This window comes from Pseudophryne corroboree, chromosome 1 (genome assembly GCF_028390025.1).
Source record: "Pseudophryne corroboree isolate aPseCor3 chromosome 1, aPseCor3.hap2, whole genome shotgun sequence".
Taxonomy (NCBI): Eukaryota; Metazoa; Chordata; class Amphibia; order Anura; family Myobatrachidae; genus Pseudophryne; species Pseudophryne corroboree.
The window spans coordinates 864,245,936-864,266,512 of record NC_086444.1 but is presented as its reverse complement, the minus strand read 5'-3'; the positions used below and the strand labels follow the sequence as shown (position 1 = coordinate 864,266,512).

The following is a 20,577-nucleotide window of genomic DNA, read 5'->3' as shown; positions in this document are numbered from 1 at the left end:
GGACACCAATAGTTACATCCCGCAAACTAGTTGTCATTTTCCAGCATGGAAAAACAATGTGCCATACGCTCAATTTCTCCGTTTAAGACGTAATTGTACCAGCATTGAAGACTACTGGGTTCAGGCAGCAGTCATACAAAAGAGATTTGAAGAAAGGGGCTATACTGTTGATATGGTCTCTAAGGCCAAAATAAAAGCATCTCTACAAGAAAGAGATAAGATGTTACTTCCTAAGGATAAGATTGAACCAGCAAGACAACAGTTAAGACCTTTTATTACACAATTTAACCGTGAAAATCATTCAATTAGAAAAATTCTGGAACGCCATTGGGGTTTACTTTTGAAGGACCCAATTTTGGGCCCTACGCTTCCAAATAAACCTAACCTGGTCTTCCAGAAATCCACCAATCTGAAAAGTATAATAGCACCAAGTCAGACTGACTTAGTACAACACAGAAGCTGTCCAGACTCCATTATACCTACAAAGGGTTGTTATCCATGTTCAAAGTGTATCTGTTGTAAATTTATGGAACGTAAACCCATTAATATTAAAATGGAAACAGGGAAATGGTACAAATTAGGACACCTTGTGAACTGTAACACTGAATATGTTATCTATCAGATCACTTGCAGCTGTGGCCTATCGTATATAGGCAAAACTAAGAGAATGATTAAAATCAGAGTACAAGAACATATGAGGAACGTGAAAAACAAACTGACGTCCCATAGTCTCCCCAGACACTTTATGGATAAACACAATTCAGTTGTGACTAAGGAGAATTTCTCCTTTACCATTCTCGAATACATTCCATCAGATCCTAGAGGAAAAAGTAGAGATCTAACTTTATCCAAACAGGAGACATTTTGGATCTACTCTTTGAACACTCTCACTCCTGGTGGCTTAAACGAAGATATTGATATTGTGTCTTTCCTATAATAGTCTTCATAATAAAAGAGAAGTGAATAGTATTTAACCATTCCTATTATTAGTCCGGCCATCTTACAGTCCCCCCCCCCCCTCCCCCTATGTTTATAGTTTTTTTAGTTTAAGTTTGATAAAAGGAATATACAACTTAGGGATGATTTAAGTATATATAGTATGTTCATGGTCTATCAATATATAACTCTTATGAAATGTAATATGTGGTGAATTTTTCTGTAAATGGGAAATCATGTTGATGTTGGTTATATTAATATTGTCGGTGTAATTTGAACCAGACAATTAAACTTTAAATTTGAAACATGTCGTATCAATACTATTAGTTATTATTGCAATAAGTCACTTTAAGTATATTTTTTTATCAAATAGTTTATAATTAATATTATTTATCACAAATTGGTCACTTATATTGATTAACACTTATTTAATAAATAGCACTATTAATACCTTTATTTAATTGATGAGATAACAGCACTTTATTACTATTTAGAATTCAATATTAATGTTACAATTCTAACTGTGAAAAAAGAGTTTGACTTTAATGACCAAAGAACTCTTTAATAGTAGACCTTATAAAGAATTTTTGTTTAATCTTTATTCATCACAGAAAGAATCCCTAAAGCTAACCACAAAATTTAACATCCGCTGACACATCTCCATCGAACTACGGGACCATGGCACGCAAACAGCGATCGTGACTCGCATGTGATGTACTTCCGCCGGAAGTGCGTGACTGTGACACGCACGCTGTGCGTACTTCCGCCGGAACCGGAAGTGCGGTGCGTTGACACGCACGCGAGAGTGGAACGCATGTAGCGTTCAGATTTTGTCCCCTCTTATTTTTATAATGTCAGGAAGCAGAATTGATGTTAGTTAACCAGTAAGAATGGCATTCCACATAGTACTATGAGGTCTTAACACATTACTAACTAATAATAAATTAATTAATCAGCCAGCAGGAAGTGATGTAATATCAAGGGAGCTATAAAGGGATGCCCCTATATTGCCTCTCATTCTGTAGTTGGTATTCAGTGAGGTTGCACTTGTTCCTGTAAAAAGTAAGTTTGAGTACTATATTGGTATTTTTGGAACTTAGTTATTGGATGGTCTTTTTGAAAATTTATTAGATGAATGGATTCCTTAATTGAAGAGTAACTACTTAATTTTAATATGATTGTAATATACTGATTTAGTTTTACTTGTCCACAGGGAATAGTATCATTCAGGATTTGAAATTTTTCCTAAGTCCTCTTTTTGGTGACATGTATAAACAGAGGTAGACTATAAGGTTCCACCATTCTTGATTGAAAATAGGTAAGAACCAGACTAATTTAGTGCAAATATTGAATACCATATGAGGTTAAGTATTTCAGATGTTAAAAAGTTCTTCTTGCTGGTTATAAATTACAGCTGTGAACTTAATTGGCTCTCTAATGATTGATTGAATATACCACTCCCCATTGCATGTTAGATTAAAGACATCATTTAGGGGATCTGTTAGGTAACCAGTAAGAATGGCATTCCACATAGTACTATGAGGTCTTAACACATCACTAACTAATAATAAATTAATTAATCAGCCAGCAGAAAGTGATGTAATATCAAGGGAGCTATAAAGGGATGTCCTTATATTGCCTCTCATTCTGTAGTTGGGATTCAGTGAGGTTGCACTTGTTCCTGTAAACAGTAAGTTTGAGTACTATAATTGTATATTTGGAACTTAGTTATTGGATGGTCTTTTTGAAAATTTATTAGATGAATGGATTCCTTAATTTAAGAGTAACTACTTAATTTTAGTATGATTGTAATATACTGATTTAGATTTACTTGTCCACAGGGAATAGTTTCGTTCAGGATTTGAAATTTTCCTAAGTTCTCTGTTTGGTGACATGTATAAACAGAGGTAGACTATAAGGTTCCACCATTCTTGATTGAAAATAGGTAAGAACCAGACTAATTTAGTGCAAATATTAAATACCATATGATGTTAAGATTAGTATTTCAGATGTTAAAAAGTTCTTCTTGCTGGTTATAAATTACAGCTGTGAACTTAATTGGCTCTCTAATGATTGATTGAATATACCACTCCCCATTGCATGTTAGATTAAAGACATCATTTATTAATTAGTTTGGGATAAAAAAGTTCTTCTATTTGAATCACCTTAAATACCTTACATTAAATACTGACATCAGCATGGTTTCTTATAATCAATTGAGGAAGTTGTTGTTATATCTTCTCTGATTTGTTGGTAGCATCTATGTTATTTTAATGGTAAACAGGATGTTACAGAAACATTTCCTATTAACAATCATTTGAGTGACAAAAAACTATTTTATCTTTATCCCTTTTAGGGAACGTAACATCATCTAATTTCAACCAAATTTATATATATTTTTTTTGAAGTCTATCTAGGTATGTATTGTACAATGAGTTGTAATGTGGATATAATTGTGTGTATATTGTGAATTTGAAGTTTTATGTGGACTTTAATTGGAGTGTTCTATAACTATTGGTAGTTTCTGATACTTGTAGACCCTGCCCTTTGTATCATTTCCATCAGCTGAATTGATGTTGATTATGTGGATAAATACGGAGCTATTTGATTTATATTGACATTCATAATATTCTTTCGACTTTCCCTCCCTTTCCTCTTCTTTTGACTCTCCCTCCCTCTTCCTTTTATCATTTGTATAAGGATAATGTTTATTGATTATTATAACGATAATGTTTCAGATATTATATTTATCGAATTGAATATGTGATTGGATGTAATCATTGGATATTCTAAACCTTTCTAATCAATGGTAATCACTCCTACTATAAGAACTGGTATGTATGTTAATCCACAATAGATTTCAATGGAATACTTACCTGGATAATAATATGTCTTATTAATGAAGACTATATGATTTATATATTTCCATTTGTAACTATCCAGATTCCAAACCCCTGATGAAGTCCTAACGGACGAAACGCGTTGGGTTTTGCAACGTCTGGTTAACAAAGTCCTTATCACAAACATCTGGTTGGAGATACATCCATTTCGAGTTCTGACTGTGATCACCTGGCTGTAAAATCCTCACATCCAACTGTAATTTATGTATAAGATTGTAATATTGTTTTATATGAATTTTTAGAAGGTTGTGTCAATAACAAACGCTTAGGATAAATATCGTTTGTTTCTGTACAATAAAAACTTTTAATTATTGTCATACAAAAGGCATATTGGCTCCCACGAGAATCCATTTCTATATATATATATATATATATATATATATATATATAGTATGTGGAATGAAGGCGGCACTCAGACAGGCTTAATTAATAGTGAAGCAAAGTCAGCTTTATTCGACCGACATGTTTCGGGGCTCAACCCCTTCCTCAGGGCCTCAATGACGAGGAAGGGGTTGAGCCCCGAAACATGTCGGTCGAATAAAGCTGACTTTGCTTCACTATTAATTAAGCCTGTCTGAGTGCCGCCTTCATTCCACATACTCTATGGAGGATTTGTTCTCCTGGGAAGGCACCGCAGCATTTCACTCAGTTCCAGACGAGTGCCGGGAGTTTTGCAAGTTTATATATATATATATATATATATATATATATATATATAAAAAGAACAAAGACAAAGGATAGCGCATCCGTGAGCAACATATAAAATCTTTACTGATAAAAAGTACAAGCTCACATACATCAAAGTAAATATTCACCGGCTCCAGTCTCAAACCCCCGTAAAAATGTCTCCAGAGCACACTTAGCGACGCCGGCAATCATCATCCACCTGTGCCGCACTCGAACAACAGGAACCAGATCTGCACGTCCAATGCTCTACTCCAACAGCCCGACCGGTTTCGTCACTATAGACTATAGATTGGTGTGTGGCCAAACGGAACATCCGTGTGGTTTTATCAAATTACGATATGTCCTCACTTATAAAATCATAATAGTTTCTGCATGTTTTTTATAATTCAATTCAACGGTACAACTTCCATTTACATACACTACATTAAAAACATTATATTCACATTTATATACTGAGGAAAATACTCAAATGGTCAGGTACAGCTTACAACAATGTCAATTTAACCATTATTGATTCAGCTGCAACTAGCCTCTACAAGATTGTTAGGAGAGGAAAATAGTGTTCATTTCAATAGAACGTAACTACTATCAGAATTTCATTTGGCTACAACTTATTACCATATACTATTATTACAAGCCTTCATATTATTCAATGGTTTTCTAGGACCTCTTGTACTATAATATACCTGTTTTTTATATATTCATTCCAGTATTATCCTCAGTAATAACATACAAAAATGCAACATGCAATGCACTATGCCTGTTGCTGTTGAATCATGTAGTATAGAAATGCTGAGCGAGTGGGGAAGTGAATAATAATAATAATAATAATAATAATAGTACTAATTTAATTTATATAGCACTCTTTCTCCAAACAGGACTCAAGGCGCTTAGTAACAAATGTTTCATTTTTGACTCTGCGACTGTATCTATTAATATATTTATAATGTTGCATTTTTGTATGTGAATATATACAATATATATATATATATATATATATATATATATATATATATAAATAAAACACCTGCACATAGCATAGCAAATTTCTTAAGGTATTAACTGCATTGTCTAACTAGCCAGCTTTGTGAGTGCAAACAGCAAACCAGCTTAGACTTGCTGTGTTTTAACGATGTTGCAACATATAATGCTAAAATAAGTAAACTTTACTATTATATCAGACCGTGATATTTCATATCATTATAAAGAACCTGTTTTTGGAAGACATACTTCTTCATTAGAAATGTAAGATTACATTACAGATATTTAGGTTTTATGGTGATTTATAGTCGGAATGACAAGAAACCTGATCTCTTATTGATTTCGTGTTTCTATTCAACCTTTTATTCAGCAAAGCACAATACTGTGCAGTTAAAGTGGTTTTATATACTGAAAAGGAAGTTTGTTATTCAATAAAATTTGTTCTGTTACCTCACATTTTGTTAAATTCAATAAGCTATGAAAGCATAATGAAGACATTATATATATATATATACAGTATATATGTATATATATATATATAGTCCATAGATGCAACCCGGCACTCTGCTGTCCCCATGGGGGTATTTGCACTGGTGCCCTCCTAGGGGTGAGGTGACCCCAATACAAGCTGGAGGGTATAGGCGGCACTCAGAGTCTTGCACACTGTCGTTAAAGAAAAGTCATGTGTGTTTATTTATCAACGTTTCGGGGGACAGACGTCCTCCCTCAGGACACTGCAGTCCCCTGAAATGTCGATAAGTAAACGTTGATAAATAAACGCACATGGCTTTTCTTTAACGACAGTGTGCAAGACTCTGAGTGCCACCTATACCCTCCAGCTTATATACATATATATATATATATATATATACTGTCTATATCTTGGGGAGGGGATGTAGCTTATATCCCGACGGTTAGGATCCCGGTGGTCACCGTAAGACACCGGAATCCCAATTCTGCTGAGAATCCTGCTGCTGGAATCCCGACAGTCAGTATGCTGAACTTAAGTATGCTGGGGAGCATTAGTGTTAGGCTGCTGTTAGGGAAGGTAAGGGTTAGGCTGTGGGTAGGGAGGGTTAGGGTTAGGCTGCGGATGGGGATGGTTAGGGGGAGGGGGAGAGCTATCCTACTTGCTAAAAAGTGACAGTCGGGGAGCTGCTGTCGGTGTTCTGACTGCTGGCATCCTCACTGTTGGGATCCCTTAGCCAGCCCATTGGGAAGCACAGGGAAACTGGAAATTCCTACATAATTCATTAAAAAAAATTTGTTATGTGTGTGCTGTCACCACAAATAAAATGAATTGCTTCATTATGTCTAATTTATACGTAATTCATATTTTTTTATTATTGCAAAATCTTCTAGATTTATTACATGCCACACATCTCCTCCTCTTCCACAGATAGAAATGCTGGACCCTGTGAATAGAATCTCTGAACATATGTTCAGTGGGCAAGGGCATAGCTACCATAGGTGCAGGGCGTGCAGCTGCTATGGGGCCCATCTTCCTTGTCAATGTTACATGTGTTATATACATTTTTCACCATTAAATACATAGGGACCCTTAAAAATGTTTGCCTTGGGTCCTACAATATATATAGTTATGCCCCTGGACCTGCTCATTGTAATATGGTATAAAATTAACTGGAGGGCATTATAATGTTACATAATATGAACTGTGGCACTATAATGTGGCACCATATGAATTGGAGACACTATAGTGTGGCATAATATGAACTGGCCACACTGTAAGTCATAATGGGAATTGGGAGTACTGATGTTGCATAATGTGTACTGGGCATTACTGTTGGGCATAAGACACTATGGGCGGTATTCAATTCTTTTCACCCCCTTCCACACCTGTTCTGTTTCTGCTGATGGGAGTGGTATAATCATTTCAGCTTGCTACCCCCACGGGAGGGAAGGCGCCCAACCATTTACGCAGCTAAACCTGATTCTGTAGGTGCAATATGTGTGATAACAGGGATCACTTTAGGAAGGAGATTGGGTTTGATATGGCATTTGAATATCGCCCTATAACTGTATAGAAAATTAACTGCTGTAGGGCACTATTATGGGGCATAAAATTAACAACTGCTGGGGAGAAGTGTCTCTCTAGAAGCATTAAGACAGGGGACCCTTCAAAATGTTGCTATGGGGCCAACAAAGTTATGGCTATGCCCCTGATCAGGGGCCTATAATCTCAGCATTGTGATGTGCAGGATTAGGCATAAGAGTAGTCCTCACGCCACCATGAAAAACTGTGGAGTAGGGGGTCTGTCTATGTGAAAAGAGAAGGCTTCTTTACGTTTCTGGTGAGGGTACTCTCTGTTTCTGGGGGAAGTGTTTCTCTTCCTGGAGAAATATTTTTCTGTTGAACTGAGAGTGTTCTCTTTGTTCAATAGGGAGCGTTTTTTCTGTTTAATAGGGAGTGTTCTCTGTTTAATAGGGAGTGTTCTCTCTATTCAGTGTTCTGCCTGTGCAAAAGTTGGACTGTCTTGTTCAAAAAGGAATCTGTCTGTGCAAAGGGACCTTGCTGACATTTTGCACTTATACGGGTTTCAAACTACCATTGTTGAATGTCCAATAAATTACTGCAAAATCACCTAGTATCACCTGCCACCATCGGTACAAAGTACATAATAGTCACATTTCTCGTAATCTCTCCACTTTCTCTATTAGAAGGAGTTCAAAAAGTCCCTCCGCAGTGAATGTGTGCTAAGCAAGTCTTCCTGCAGGGAATGTATTCTCTAAGTAACATGACAATACAATTGCTTTTAAACATTTTATTTACATGAAATAAAACATAATTTTTACAGACTTATCTATAACAAGTGGTGCCCCTCTCAGTCCTCCTACTGTTGCTTGGGAGATCTTCAGTCAGAGATGGCGCACACTACAGAGGGACTTTTTGAACTTCCTTCTCCACATTCCAAGGCAACAAAAATTGAACCAAAATTGTGCGCACTCTGAATCCACCAAAAGTATTAGCAAATCCACAGGAACCAAATCTAAATCTGCAATTTATGAATTGAAAGGGACAGATTTTTCTTCCACCATAAAAATAAATATATTTTTGAACCAACAGATTCTTAGTTTTATAATGTCACCTCTTTTACAGTAGATTCCATTCCAAAGCCCAATACATAGATTATGCCCTGGCTATATGTAAGTACCAGAATTCTATATACATTAAAGCCGAATCACAAGTAATTTATTATTTTACATTTCCCGTATGCTGTCATAGGAGGACTGACATGTGAATCCTATTGCCTTAGAAAATAGAGTAATACATTTTTTTTTCATTAAATAACTTAAACCGCAAACAGATGTATTGTACAGAGAGAAGACATGTTGAAATTTCTGCTTCACATTTCACTAGTCACTTTCATTAAAGCAACACTGAAAAATGGGGAAGGCAGTGAAAATAACATACTGGTAACAAAATCACCTGTAAAAAAGGGTAGTATGAAGGATGTATTTAGATCAGTGCCACGGGACACTTGCAGGGGTGCCTTGGTGGTCCAGGACCAATTCAAATTATTTATGGTCAGTGTTATAGGCAAAATCAGTGCTGGTGGCTGTAAATATGTGGACAAACCGAAGCAAATATTAGCCCTCACCACACAACTGAATCTAAAGCTGACATATAAACACAGTTTACTTAATTTATCTTTCTAAATTTCTCAATAAACTTTTAGCCTAGGGGTGCTGTGAAAACAATTCTGATACTTTAGGGCGCCATGATTCAAAAAGGTTTGGGAACCATTCACAATTCACAATCAGATCGGCCAGGCAGCATTCCCTACCTGCCTTCCAAGAAGCTCAGGATGCAACAGCCCGGGTGCAGATGCACACGGCCAGAACTGCCCCTGCTCAAAGGCCTCTAGAATTGTGGGGCTCTCAGGCAGCTGCTCATTGTTAAGAAGACCCTGCCAGGATACCGATATCCTTTTGATCTTACCTATAACTGATCATATTGCATTATGCCAGGATATGATACAGATGGCATGAGAGCATTATGAAGCCACAGCCAAGGAATTCTAGCCATACTATAACAATTCATGACCTGGGCATTATTCAGAGTGAGCAGTGGTAGTGGCCAGGTAACTTGAATACACTAGGGAACATAAAAATTAAGTTGAGATTCATCTGAATTTCATGGTATTCCACATGTACAGTAGGTACATTAGATGGTAGTTGAGCATTTACTCTATTAGATATACCTGTATCTACAGTTTGTGTCTAGCATCTGTGTACTGATAGCTGCAGATAGCCATATCCCATTAAAGCTCTCTCTAGATCCAATCCCCCCTCTCAGCTCACCACTATGCCCAGTGCTGTAGTGAGGCCCTGTACTCTCAATCCATTCACAGCAAGAAGGGTAAGAGAGAGGGCAGAAAGAAAAACAGGGCAGAGACATTGGGGGAGATGGGAAACTGGGGAAGACAGGAAAATAAAACTTTGGCATCGCCAAGCTAAGAACTTTTGACTCTGAATTATAGATCCAGATTGCTAGTACCAACATTATTATGCAAGAAGTGACACATGTAATGGAGCTAAAATATAATTTGTAAATATAGAGTAATATCTATAAATAACCCTCTACCCGTAAGTGACTTTATTTATATCTTTTCTTTCTTGGGATTCAGTAAATTGGCTAAATATAGATTTCAGATAGAGTGGAATAAATTAGCTTGAACTCATTTTGCTCAACTGAATAATTCCTATGGCAGTTGTTTATCTCTATAGAATAGGGAGAGGAAAAGTAAGTTGGACCCTTGTTTGATAAGTAAGTGAATCATGGCAAATTGACTGCTTCTATTATTAGGTCTATTGGTTTGCCCTACAGTTTAAGGAAAGCTGATCAGATAAATACAAAAGCATATACCTTGACATCAGCTTTTTATTTAGGAAACAAGATACATTGGCAGCCGATTTAAGAAACAGGATGAGGAAAATGACCTCATTGTGCTGATCTAGTCTGGTTTAGATCATAGCTTCAATGTTCTTATCAGAGTTGTTTCCATTGGTTCCTTGTGTGGTTTCTGTTTTTTTCTATCCCTCCCTGCTTTGTCTTTATGACATTGTACAGGATAATGAAGCAGACATTCAGCGTTCATGGAAGATGTCGTCTATGGATGAGCAAATATCACAAATACTTTTATTTTATCTGGTGTGCTCTATGACTCACCACGTAATTGTTTTTGTCTATTAATTTTGTAACTAATCTTTCTGAAATATTTTATGGACACCATTGTTTTCATAAGATTTGATAGGCTTTTCATGTATTTTGACTTCAATAATAATAATAATAATAATAATAATAATAATTATATATATATATACATTTCTTATAAAGTGAACAGTTAGAAGTGTTGACATAAAAATGTTAATAATATTATTATTCATTTATACAAACCTGACAAATTCAGCTCTTTGCAGAGTTTTAATTATTAACATTGATATTGTTTGTATTATTGTTGTGTAGAGTGAACTCAAACTTTTTTTGGTTGTCATTCAGAACAGTATATATTAGATGTGCAGTATGTGAGTGAAAAATATAATTGCTTTGACACTACAGTAGGTCGCGGTGGGTGTTTGCAGGCATACACATGGCATTTTGGGTGTAGTATTGTATGCCGGCGGCTGGGCTCCCGGCGACCAGCATACTGGCGCCGGGATCCCCGGCCGCCGGCATACCGACAGCGTGGTGAGCACAAATGAGCCCCTTGCGGGCTCGGTGGCGTGCTATGCGCACCACGCTATTTATTCTATAGTGTCGGTATGCCGGCTGTCGGGATTCAGGCGCTGGTATACTGCACGCCGGGATCCCGACAGCTGGCAAACTGAAGACCACCCGGCATTTACGGGGTGGTTGAGAAAACGCAGATGTGTCATGGCCATTCATGGGGTGTGCATCTGATGTCAGCTGTGGTTGTTGTGACTTAAAGTGCCTGGTGCAACTGTATTTTTAATATTCTGAGTAGCCTTGGGTCATCCGCAACTGTCGATGGTGCTAGATTTTTGCGATGCATTCTCAATTCTACGGCTGCATTAGCAAATGCATCAGTCGGCGGCTTGTTGCGTGCTGGGCGACCTTTAGAACATGCTGGACGGCTCTTACTGTGTGATTCTCAGCAGTTGCAGTTCTGCTACAATCACAGAATTGCAACTGAAGCTGAATGAGGTCCAATGTCATCTCCCACGTAGACGTGTTTTTTTGGGAAAGACTGTCTGCTATAATGCATTGTCAGAAATTATTGGAAAAGACACAGAAAAGTACTAAGCTTTGGAGAGTGATAAAGTGGAGAGACATAAAGCCAATCAGCTTCTAAATGCCATGGTACTGGCTGTGTTTGAAAAATGGCAGACAGGAGCTAATTGGTTAGTGTTTATCTCTCTCTACTTTATCACTCTCCAAAGCTTCAAATTTCTGACAATTCATTATAGCAGACAGTCATGCTACACACAGTAGAATTGCTATGGGTGCTTAACATTTCAGTGGTGATTGGTTGTTATTTTGACTTTCAATTCCTATATTAATTATGGGGGGATTTTATGCCTTTAGAAATTTAAGATCATATATAGTAGTCGTCATTTAAAATTAATTGGAGCTGTAGTGTTGTAGTGGTGATTTCTATCAATAATCCACTATAACTTCACATAACAAATGGCACCTACTAAAAAGAACAAAGTGACACATTAACACCTGGGTCACTGGGTACTGAGGCAGCACAGAGGAACTAGGGTGAATTAAGGAGATGTGAGACATTTTCATGTGAATGGGATTATCTTTTTATTAATTTCTTAAACATTTCTTTTTCAGTTACATTGGTTGTCGCTGTGATGTTTTAATATTATTTTTATGTGTTAGCTATATTCCATTCTGATGATGAATCTACACCTAAATGCTTTTTTTAAAAGAACATACATTTATGTTTATAAAATATAGACACCCGCAACATTTTTTCCCACCAGTGCCGTAACTAGACATTTTAGCGCTGTGTGCGAGAAAAAGCATCGGCGCCCCCCCATAAAATTGGGGCAAACATATAGGGCGTGGCTTCATGGGGAAGGGCCAAAAAATAATACGCATTCATATTACGCTGCACAGTAGTTTCCATTATTCAAATTACGCAGCACAGTAGCACTACTAACACACATTACACCAGGTAGAGCCCCTTTTACACATTACGCCAGGAAAAGCCCACACCACACAGAAGTACACTTTATACATTTTATACCACAGTAGAGAACAGTCAGATACATGGTCTCACACTAAGTTTGATGTTCAACAAATGCTAAAAAGAAATTCATGACTGCTATCTGCAGCTGTACAGTGGGCATTTGGGTCACTCTGTATAATGTGGTTGGCAGCTATGCTGCTACTTATATTTCCTTTGCCGAGGAATGGCTCCTGTACTCCATTTCCTCCTCAGAAACACCAGGAGATGGAGTCTCTATGGCATGTGGCATTTTGCAGTCTGAGACAAAGTTTTCATTTTGCCTCATGTTTGGAACAGCCCTGTTCTCTGTATTTACATGCAGCAAACAATATTGGAGTGGGGGGGGGGGGGGGGGAGAGGACTAAATTGCACACCCTGGGGTAAATGTGTGTGAAGCCGGATGTGCAGGAGTTTGTGTGAGAATGCCCACATTTTTAAAGCAGCCATTATTTTAAATTCTTGTAAATGAATGATGCTTTCAAAATATGGGCATATGCACCACTGTCACCTTGCATATACATCACTGTCACCCTGTGTGTATGTGCCACTGTCACCCTGTGTGTATTAGAGATGAGCGGGTTCGGTTCCTCGGAATCCGAACCCGCCCGAACTTCAGTTTTTTTTACACGGGTCCGAGCGACTCGGATCTTCCCGCCTTGCTCGGTTAACCCGAGCGCGCCCGAACGTCATCATCACGCTGTCGGATTCTCGCGAGGCTCGGATTCTATCGCGAGACTCGGATTCTATATAAGGAGCCGCGCGTCGCCGCCATTTTCACACGTGCATTGAGATTCATAGGGAGAGGACGTGGCTGGCGTCCTCTCCGTTTATAGAGATTCGAGAAGAGAGTGAGACAGAGAGAGACACAGTAGTAATTTTGGGGAGCATTAGGAGGAGTACTACTACTACTAGTACTTGCTGAAGTGATAGAGATAGTGTGACTGTATTATCTGACTTGTGGGGGAGACACTGACAGTGGGGAGCAGTTAGAGTCTGAGAGCAGGACTCAGGACTCAGGAGTACATATAACGTACAGTGCACACTTTTGCTGCCAGAGTGCCACACTGCCATTGTTTGTGACCACACTGACCACCAGTATAATATATATTGTGATTGTCTGCTTAGGACTCAGGAGTACTACTTGCAAGTTGCTGATAGTGTGACCAGTGACCTGACCACCAGTTTAATAATCACCACCAGTTTATGAGTTTAATATATATATATATATATATATATATATATATAATTGTATATAATATATATATAATATTGTATACCACCTAGCACCTACCCGTGTTTTTTTTTTTTCTTTCTTCTTTATACATACTACTATAGTAGCTTACTGTAGCAGTCTGCGGTGCTGCTGAGCTGACAGTGTCCAGCAGGTCCGTCATCAGTCATTACATAATAAATATATATACCTGTCCGGCTGCAGTACTAGTGATATTATATAATTATATATATATATATATATATATATATATATTGATTTCATCTCATTATCATCCAGTCTATATTATCAGCAGACACAGTACGTTAGTCCACGGCTGTAACTACCTCTGTGTCGGCACTCGGCAGTCCATCCATAATTGTATACCACCTACCCGTGTTTTTTCTTTTCTTTCTTCTTTATACATACTACTATAGTAGCTTACTGTAGCAGTCTGCGGTGCTGCTGAGCTGACAGTGTCCAGCAGGTCCGTCATCAGTCATTACATAATAAATATATATACCTGTCCGGCTGCAGTACTAGTGATATTATATATACATATATATTGATTTCATCTCATTATCATCCAGTCTATATTATCAGCAGACACAGTACGTTAGTCCACGGCTGTAGCTACCTCTGTGTCGGCACTCGGCAGTCCATCCATAATTGTATACCACCTACCCGTGGTTTTTTTTTTCTTTCTTCTTTATACATACTACTATAGTAGCTTACTGTAGCAGTCTGCGGTGCTGCTGAGCTGACAGTGTCCAGCAGGTCCGTCATCAGTCATTACATAATAAATATATATACCTGTCCGGCTGCAGTACTAGTGATATTATATATACATATATATTGATTTCATCTCATTATCATCCAGTCTATATTATCAGCAGACACAGTACGGTAGTCCACGGCTGTAGCTACCTCTGTGTCGGCACTCGGCAGTCCATCCATAATTGTATACCACCTACCCGTGGTTTTTTTTTTCTTTCTTCTTTATACATACTACTATAGTAGCTTACTGTAGCAGTCTGCGGTGCTGCTGAGCTGACAGTGTCCAGCAGGTCCGTCATCAGTCATTACATAATAAATATATATACCTGTCCGGCTGCAGTACTAGTGATATTATATATACATATATATTGATTTCATCTCATTATCATCCAGTCTATATTATCAGCAGACACAGTACGTTAGTCCACGGCTGTAGCTACCTCTGTGTCGGCACTCGGCAGTCCATCCATAATTGTATACCACCTACCCGTGGTTTTTTATTTTTTTCTTTCTTCTTTATACATACTACTATAGTAGCTTACTGTAGCAGTCTGCGGTGCTGCTGAGCTGACAGTGTCCAGCAGGTCCGTCATCAGTCATTACATAATAAATATATATACCTGTCCGGCTGCAGTACTAGTGATATTATATATGCATATATATTGATTTCATCTCATTATCATCCAGTCTATATTAGCAGCAGACACAGTACGGTAGTCCACGGCTGTAGCTACCTCTGTGTCGGCACTCGGCAGTCCATCCATAAGTATACTAGTATCCATCCATTTCCATTGTTTACCTGAGGTGCCTTTTAGTTGTGCCTATTAAAATATGGAGAACAAAAATGTTGAGGTTCCAAAATTAGGGAAAGATCAAGATCCACTTCCACCTCGTGCTGAAGCTGCTGCCACTAGTCATGGCCGAGACGATGAAATGCCAGCAACGTCGTCTGCCAAGGCCGATGCCCAATGTCATAGTACAGAGCATGTAAAATCCAAAACACCAAATATCAGTAAAAAAAGGACTCCAAAACCTAAAATAAAATTGTCGGAGGAGAAGCGTAAACTTGCCAATATGCCATTTACCACACGGAGTGGCAAGGAACGGCTGAGGCCCTGGCCTATGTTCATGGCTAGTGGTTCAGCTTCACATGAGGATGGAAGCACTCAGCCTCTCGCTAGAAAAATGAAAAGACTCAAGATGGCAAAAGCAGTAGCACCGCAAAGAACTGTGCGTTCTTCGAAATCCCAAATCCACAAGGAGAGTCCGACTCCAATTGTGTCGGTAGCGATGCCTGACCTTCCCAACACTGGACGTGAAAAGCATGCGCCTTCCACCATTTGCACGCCCCCTGCAAGTGCTGGAAGGAGCACCCGCAGTCCAGTTCCTGATAGTCAGATTGAAGATGTCAGTGTTGAAGTACACCAGGATGAGGAGGATATGGGTGTTGCTGGCGCTGGGGAGGAAATTGACCAGGAGGATTCTGATGGTGAGGTGGTTTGTTTAAGTCAGGCACCCGGGGAGACACCTGTTGTCCGTGGGAGGAATATGGCCATTGACATGCCTGGTGAAAATACCAAAAAAATCAGCTCTTCGGTGTGGAAGTATTTCAACAGAAATGCGGACAACAGGTGTCAAGCCGTGTGTTGCCTTTGTCAAGCTGTAATAAGTAGGGGTAAGGACGTTAACCACCTCGGAACATCCTCCCTTATACGTCACCTGCAGCGCATTCATAATAAGTCAGTGACAAGTTCAAAAACTTTGGGTGACAGCGGAAGCAGTCCACTGACCAGTAAATCCCTTCCTCTTGTAACCAAGCTCACGCAAACCACCCCACCAACTCCCTCAGTGTCAATTTCCTCCTTACCCAGGAATGCCAATAGTCCTGCAGGCCATGTCACTGGCAATTCTGACGAGTCCTCTCCTGCCTGGGATTCCTCCGATGCATCCTTGAGTGTAATGCCTACTGCTGCTGGCGCTGCTGTTGTTGCTGCTGGGAGTCGATCGTCATCCCAGAGGGGAAGTCGTAAGCCCACTTGTACTACTTCCAGTAAGCAATTGACTGTCCAACAGTCCTTTGCGAGGAAGATGAAATATCACAGCAGTCATCCTGCTGCAAAGCGGATAACTGAGGCCTTGACAACTATGTTGGTGTTAGACGTGCGTCCGGTATCCGCCGTTAGTTCACAGGGAACTAGACAATTTCTTGAGGTAGTGTGCCCCCGTTACCAAATACCATCTAGGTTCCACTTCTCTAGGCAGGCGATACCGAGAATGTACACGGACGTCAGAAAAAGACTCACCAGTGTCCTAAAAAATGCAGTTGTACCCAATGTCCACTTAACCACGGACATGTGGACAAGTGGAGCAGGGCAGGGTCAGGACTATATGACTGTGACAGCCCACTGGGTAGATGTATGGACTCCCGCCGCAAGAACAGCAGCGGCGGCACCAGTAGCAGCATCTCGCAAACGCCAACTCTTTCCTAGGCAGGCTACGCTTTGTATCACCGCTTTCCAGAATACGCACACAGCTGAAAACCTCTTACGGCAACTGAGGAAGATCATCGCGGAATGGCTTACCCCAATTGGACTCTCCTGTGGATTTGTGGCATCGGACAACGCCAGCAATATTGTGTGTGCATTAAATCTGGGCAAATTCCAGCACGTCCCATGTTTTGCACATACCTTGAATTTGGTGGTGCAGAATTTTTAAAAAAACGACAGGGGTGTGCAAGAGATGCTGTCGGTGGCCAGAAGAATTGCGGGACACTTTCGGCGTACAGGCACCACGTACAGAAGACTGGAGCACCACCAAAAACAACTGAACCTGCCCTGCCATCATCTGAAGCAAGAAGTGGTAACGAGGTGGAATTCAACCCTCTATATGCTTCAGAGGTTGGAGGAGCAGCAAAAGGCCATTCAAGCCTATACAATTCAGCACGATATAGGAGGTGGAATGCACCTGTCTCAAGCGCAGTGGAGAATGATTTCAACATTGTGCAAGGTTCTGATGCCCTTTGAACTTGCCACACGTGAAGTCAGTTCAGACACTGCCAGCCTGAGTCAGGTCATTCCCCTCATCAGGCTTTTGCAGAAGAAGCTGGAGACATTGAAGGAGGAGCTAACACGGAGCGATTCCGCTAGGCATGTGGGACTTGTGGATGGAGCCCTTAATTCGCTTAACAAGGATTCACGGGTGGTCAATCTGTTGAAATCAGAGCACTACATTTTGGCCACCATGCTCGATCCTAGATTTAAAGCCTACCTTGGATCTCTCTTTCCGGCAGACACAAGTCTGCTGGGGTTCAAAGACCTGCTGGTGAGAAAATTGTCAAGTCAAGCGGAACGTGACCTGTCAACATCTCCTCCTTCACATTCTCCCGCAACTGGGGGTGCGAGGAAAAGGCTCAGAATTCCGAGCCCACCCGCTGGCGGTGATGCAGGGCAGTCTGGAGCGACTGCTGATGCTGACATCTGGTCCGGACTGAAGGACCTGACAACGATTACGGACATGTCGTCTACTGTCACTGCATATGATTCTCTCACCATTGAAAGAATGGTGGAGGATTATATGAGTGACCGCATCCAAGTAGGCACGTCACACAGTCCGTACTTATACTGGCAGGAAAAAGAGGCAATTTGGAGGCCCTTGCACAAACTGGCTTTATTCTACCTAAGTTGCCCTCCCACAAGTGTGTACTCCGAAAGAGTGTTTAGTGCCGCCGCTCACCTTGTCAGCAATCGGCGTACAAGGTTACATCCAGAAAATGTGGAGAAGATGATGTTCATTAAAATGAATTATAATCAATTCCTCCGTGGAGACATTCACCAGCAGCAATTGCCTCCACAAAGTACACAGGGAGCTGAGATGGTGGATTCCAGTGGGGACGAATTGATAATCTGTGAGGAGGGGGATGTACACGGTGATATATCGGAGGATGATGATGAGGTGGACATCTTGCCTCTGTAGAGCCAGTTTGTGCAAGGAGAGATTAATTGCTTCTTTTTTGGTGGGGGTCCAAACCAACCCGTCATTTCAGTCACAGTCGTGTGGCAGACCCTGTCACTGAAATGATGGGTTGGTTAAAGTGTGCATGTCCTGTTTATACAACATAAGGGTGGGTGGGAGGGCCCAAGGACAATTCCATCTTGCACCTCTTTTTTCTTTAATTTTTCTTTGCGTCATGTGCTGTTTGGGGAGTATTTTTTGGAAGGGCCATCCTGCGTGACACTGCAGTGCCACTCCTAGATGGGCCCGGTGTTTGTGTCGGCCACTAGGGTCGCTTATCTTACTCACACAGCTACCTCATTGCGCCTCTTTTTTTCTTTGCGTCATGTGCTGTTTGGGGAGGGTTTTTTGGAAGGGCCATCCTGCGTGACACTGCAGTGCCACTCCTAGATGGGCCCGGTGTTTGTGTCGGCCACTAGGGTCGCTTATCTTACTCACACAGCTACCTCATTGCGCCTCTTTTTTTCTTTGCGTCATGTGCTGTTTGGGGAGGGTTTTTTGGAAGGGACATCCTGCGTGACACTGCAGTGCCACTCCTAGATGGGCCCGGTGTTTGTGTCGGCCACTAGGGTCGCTTATCTTACTCAGACAGCTACCTCATTGCGCCTCTTTTTTTCTTTGCGTCATGTGCTGTTTGGGGAGGGTTTTTTGGAAGGGACATCCTGCGTGACACTGCAGTGCCACTCCTAGATGGGCCAGGTGTTTGTGTCGGCCACTAGGGTCGCTTATCTTACTCACACAGCTACCTCATTGCGCCTCTTTTTTTCTTTGCGTCATGTGCTGTTTGGGGAGGGTTTTTTGGAAGGGACATCCTGCGTGACACTGCAGTGCCACTCCTAGATGGGCCCGGTGTTTGTGTCGGCCACTAGGGTCGCTTATCTTACTCACACAGCTACCTCATTGCGCCTCTTTTTTTCTTTGCGTCATGTGCTGTTTGGGGATGGTTTTTTGGAAGGGACATCCTGCGTGACACTGCAGTGCCACTCCTAGATGGGCCCGGTGTTTGTGACGGCCACTAGGGTCGCTTATCTTACTCACACAGCTACCTCATTGCGCCTCTTTTTTTCTTTGTGTCATGTGCTGTTTGGGGAGGGTTTTTTGGAAGGGACATCCTGCGTGACACTGCAGTGCCACTCCTAGATGGGCCCGGTGTTTGTGTCGGCCACTAGGGTCGCTTATCTTACTCACACAGCTACCTCATTGCGCCTCTTTTTTTCTTTGCGTCATGTGCTGTTTGGGGAGGGTTTTTTGGAAGGGACATCCTGCGTGACACTGCAGTGCCACTCCTAGATGGGCCCGGTGTTTGTGTCGGCCACTAGGGTCGCTTATCTTACTCACACAGCTACCTCATTGCGCCTCTTTTTTTCTTTGCGTCATGTGCTGTTTGGGGAGGGTTTTTTGGAAGGGACATCCTGCGTGACACTGCAGTGCCACTCCTAGATGGGCCAGGTGTTTGTGTCGGCCACTAGGGTCGCTTATCTTACTCACACAGCTACCTCATTGCGCCTCTTTTTTTCTTTGCCTCATGTGCTGTTTGGGGAGGGTTTTTTGGAAGGGCCATCCTGCGTGACACTGCAGTGCCACTCCTAGATGGGCCAGGTGTTTGTGTCGGCCACTAGGGTCGCTTATCTTACTCACACAGCTACCTCATTGCGCCTCTTTTTTTCTTTGCGTCATGTGCTGTTTGGGGAGGGTTTTTTAGAAGGGCCATCCTGCGTGACACTGCAGTGCCACTCCTAGATGGGCCAGGTGTTTGTGTCGGCCACTAGGGTCGCTTAGCTTAGTCATCCAGCGACCTCGGTGCAAATTTTAGGACTAAAAATAATATTGTGAGGTGTGAGGTATTCAG

The 20,577-nt window shown here is 40.8% G+C and overlaps 1 long non-coding RNA gene across 3 annotated transcripts; it reads left to right on the top strand.

Moving 5' to 3' along the window:
• The first annotated feature begins 1,909 nt into the window (after positions 1 to 1,909).
• On the top strand, positions 1,910 to 4,164 carry LOC134957516 (uncharacterized). Of its 3 annotated transcripts, none has more exons than XR_010186677.1 (5): positions 1,910 to 1,998; positions 2,778 to 2,881; positions 3,293 to 3,353; positions 3,675 to 3,770; positions 3,880 to 4,164. It is a non-coding gene; the product is annotated as an uncharacterized LOC134957516 (long non-coding RNA). The 3 variants fall into 3 exon arrangements; XR_010186657.1 differs by lacking the exon at positions 1,910 to 1,998 and adding an exon at positions 2,277 to 2,626; XR_010186666.1 differs by lacking the exons at positions 1,910 to 1,998; positions 3,293 to 3,353 and adding an exon at positions 2,282 to 2,626.
• Positions 4,165 to 20,577: the final 16,413 nt, after the last annotated feature.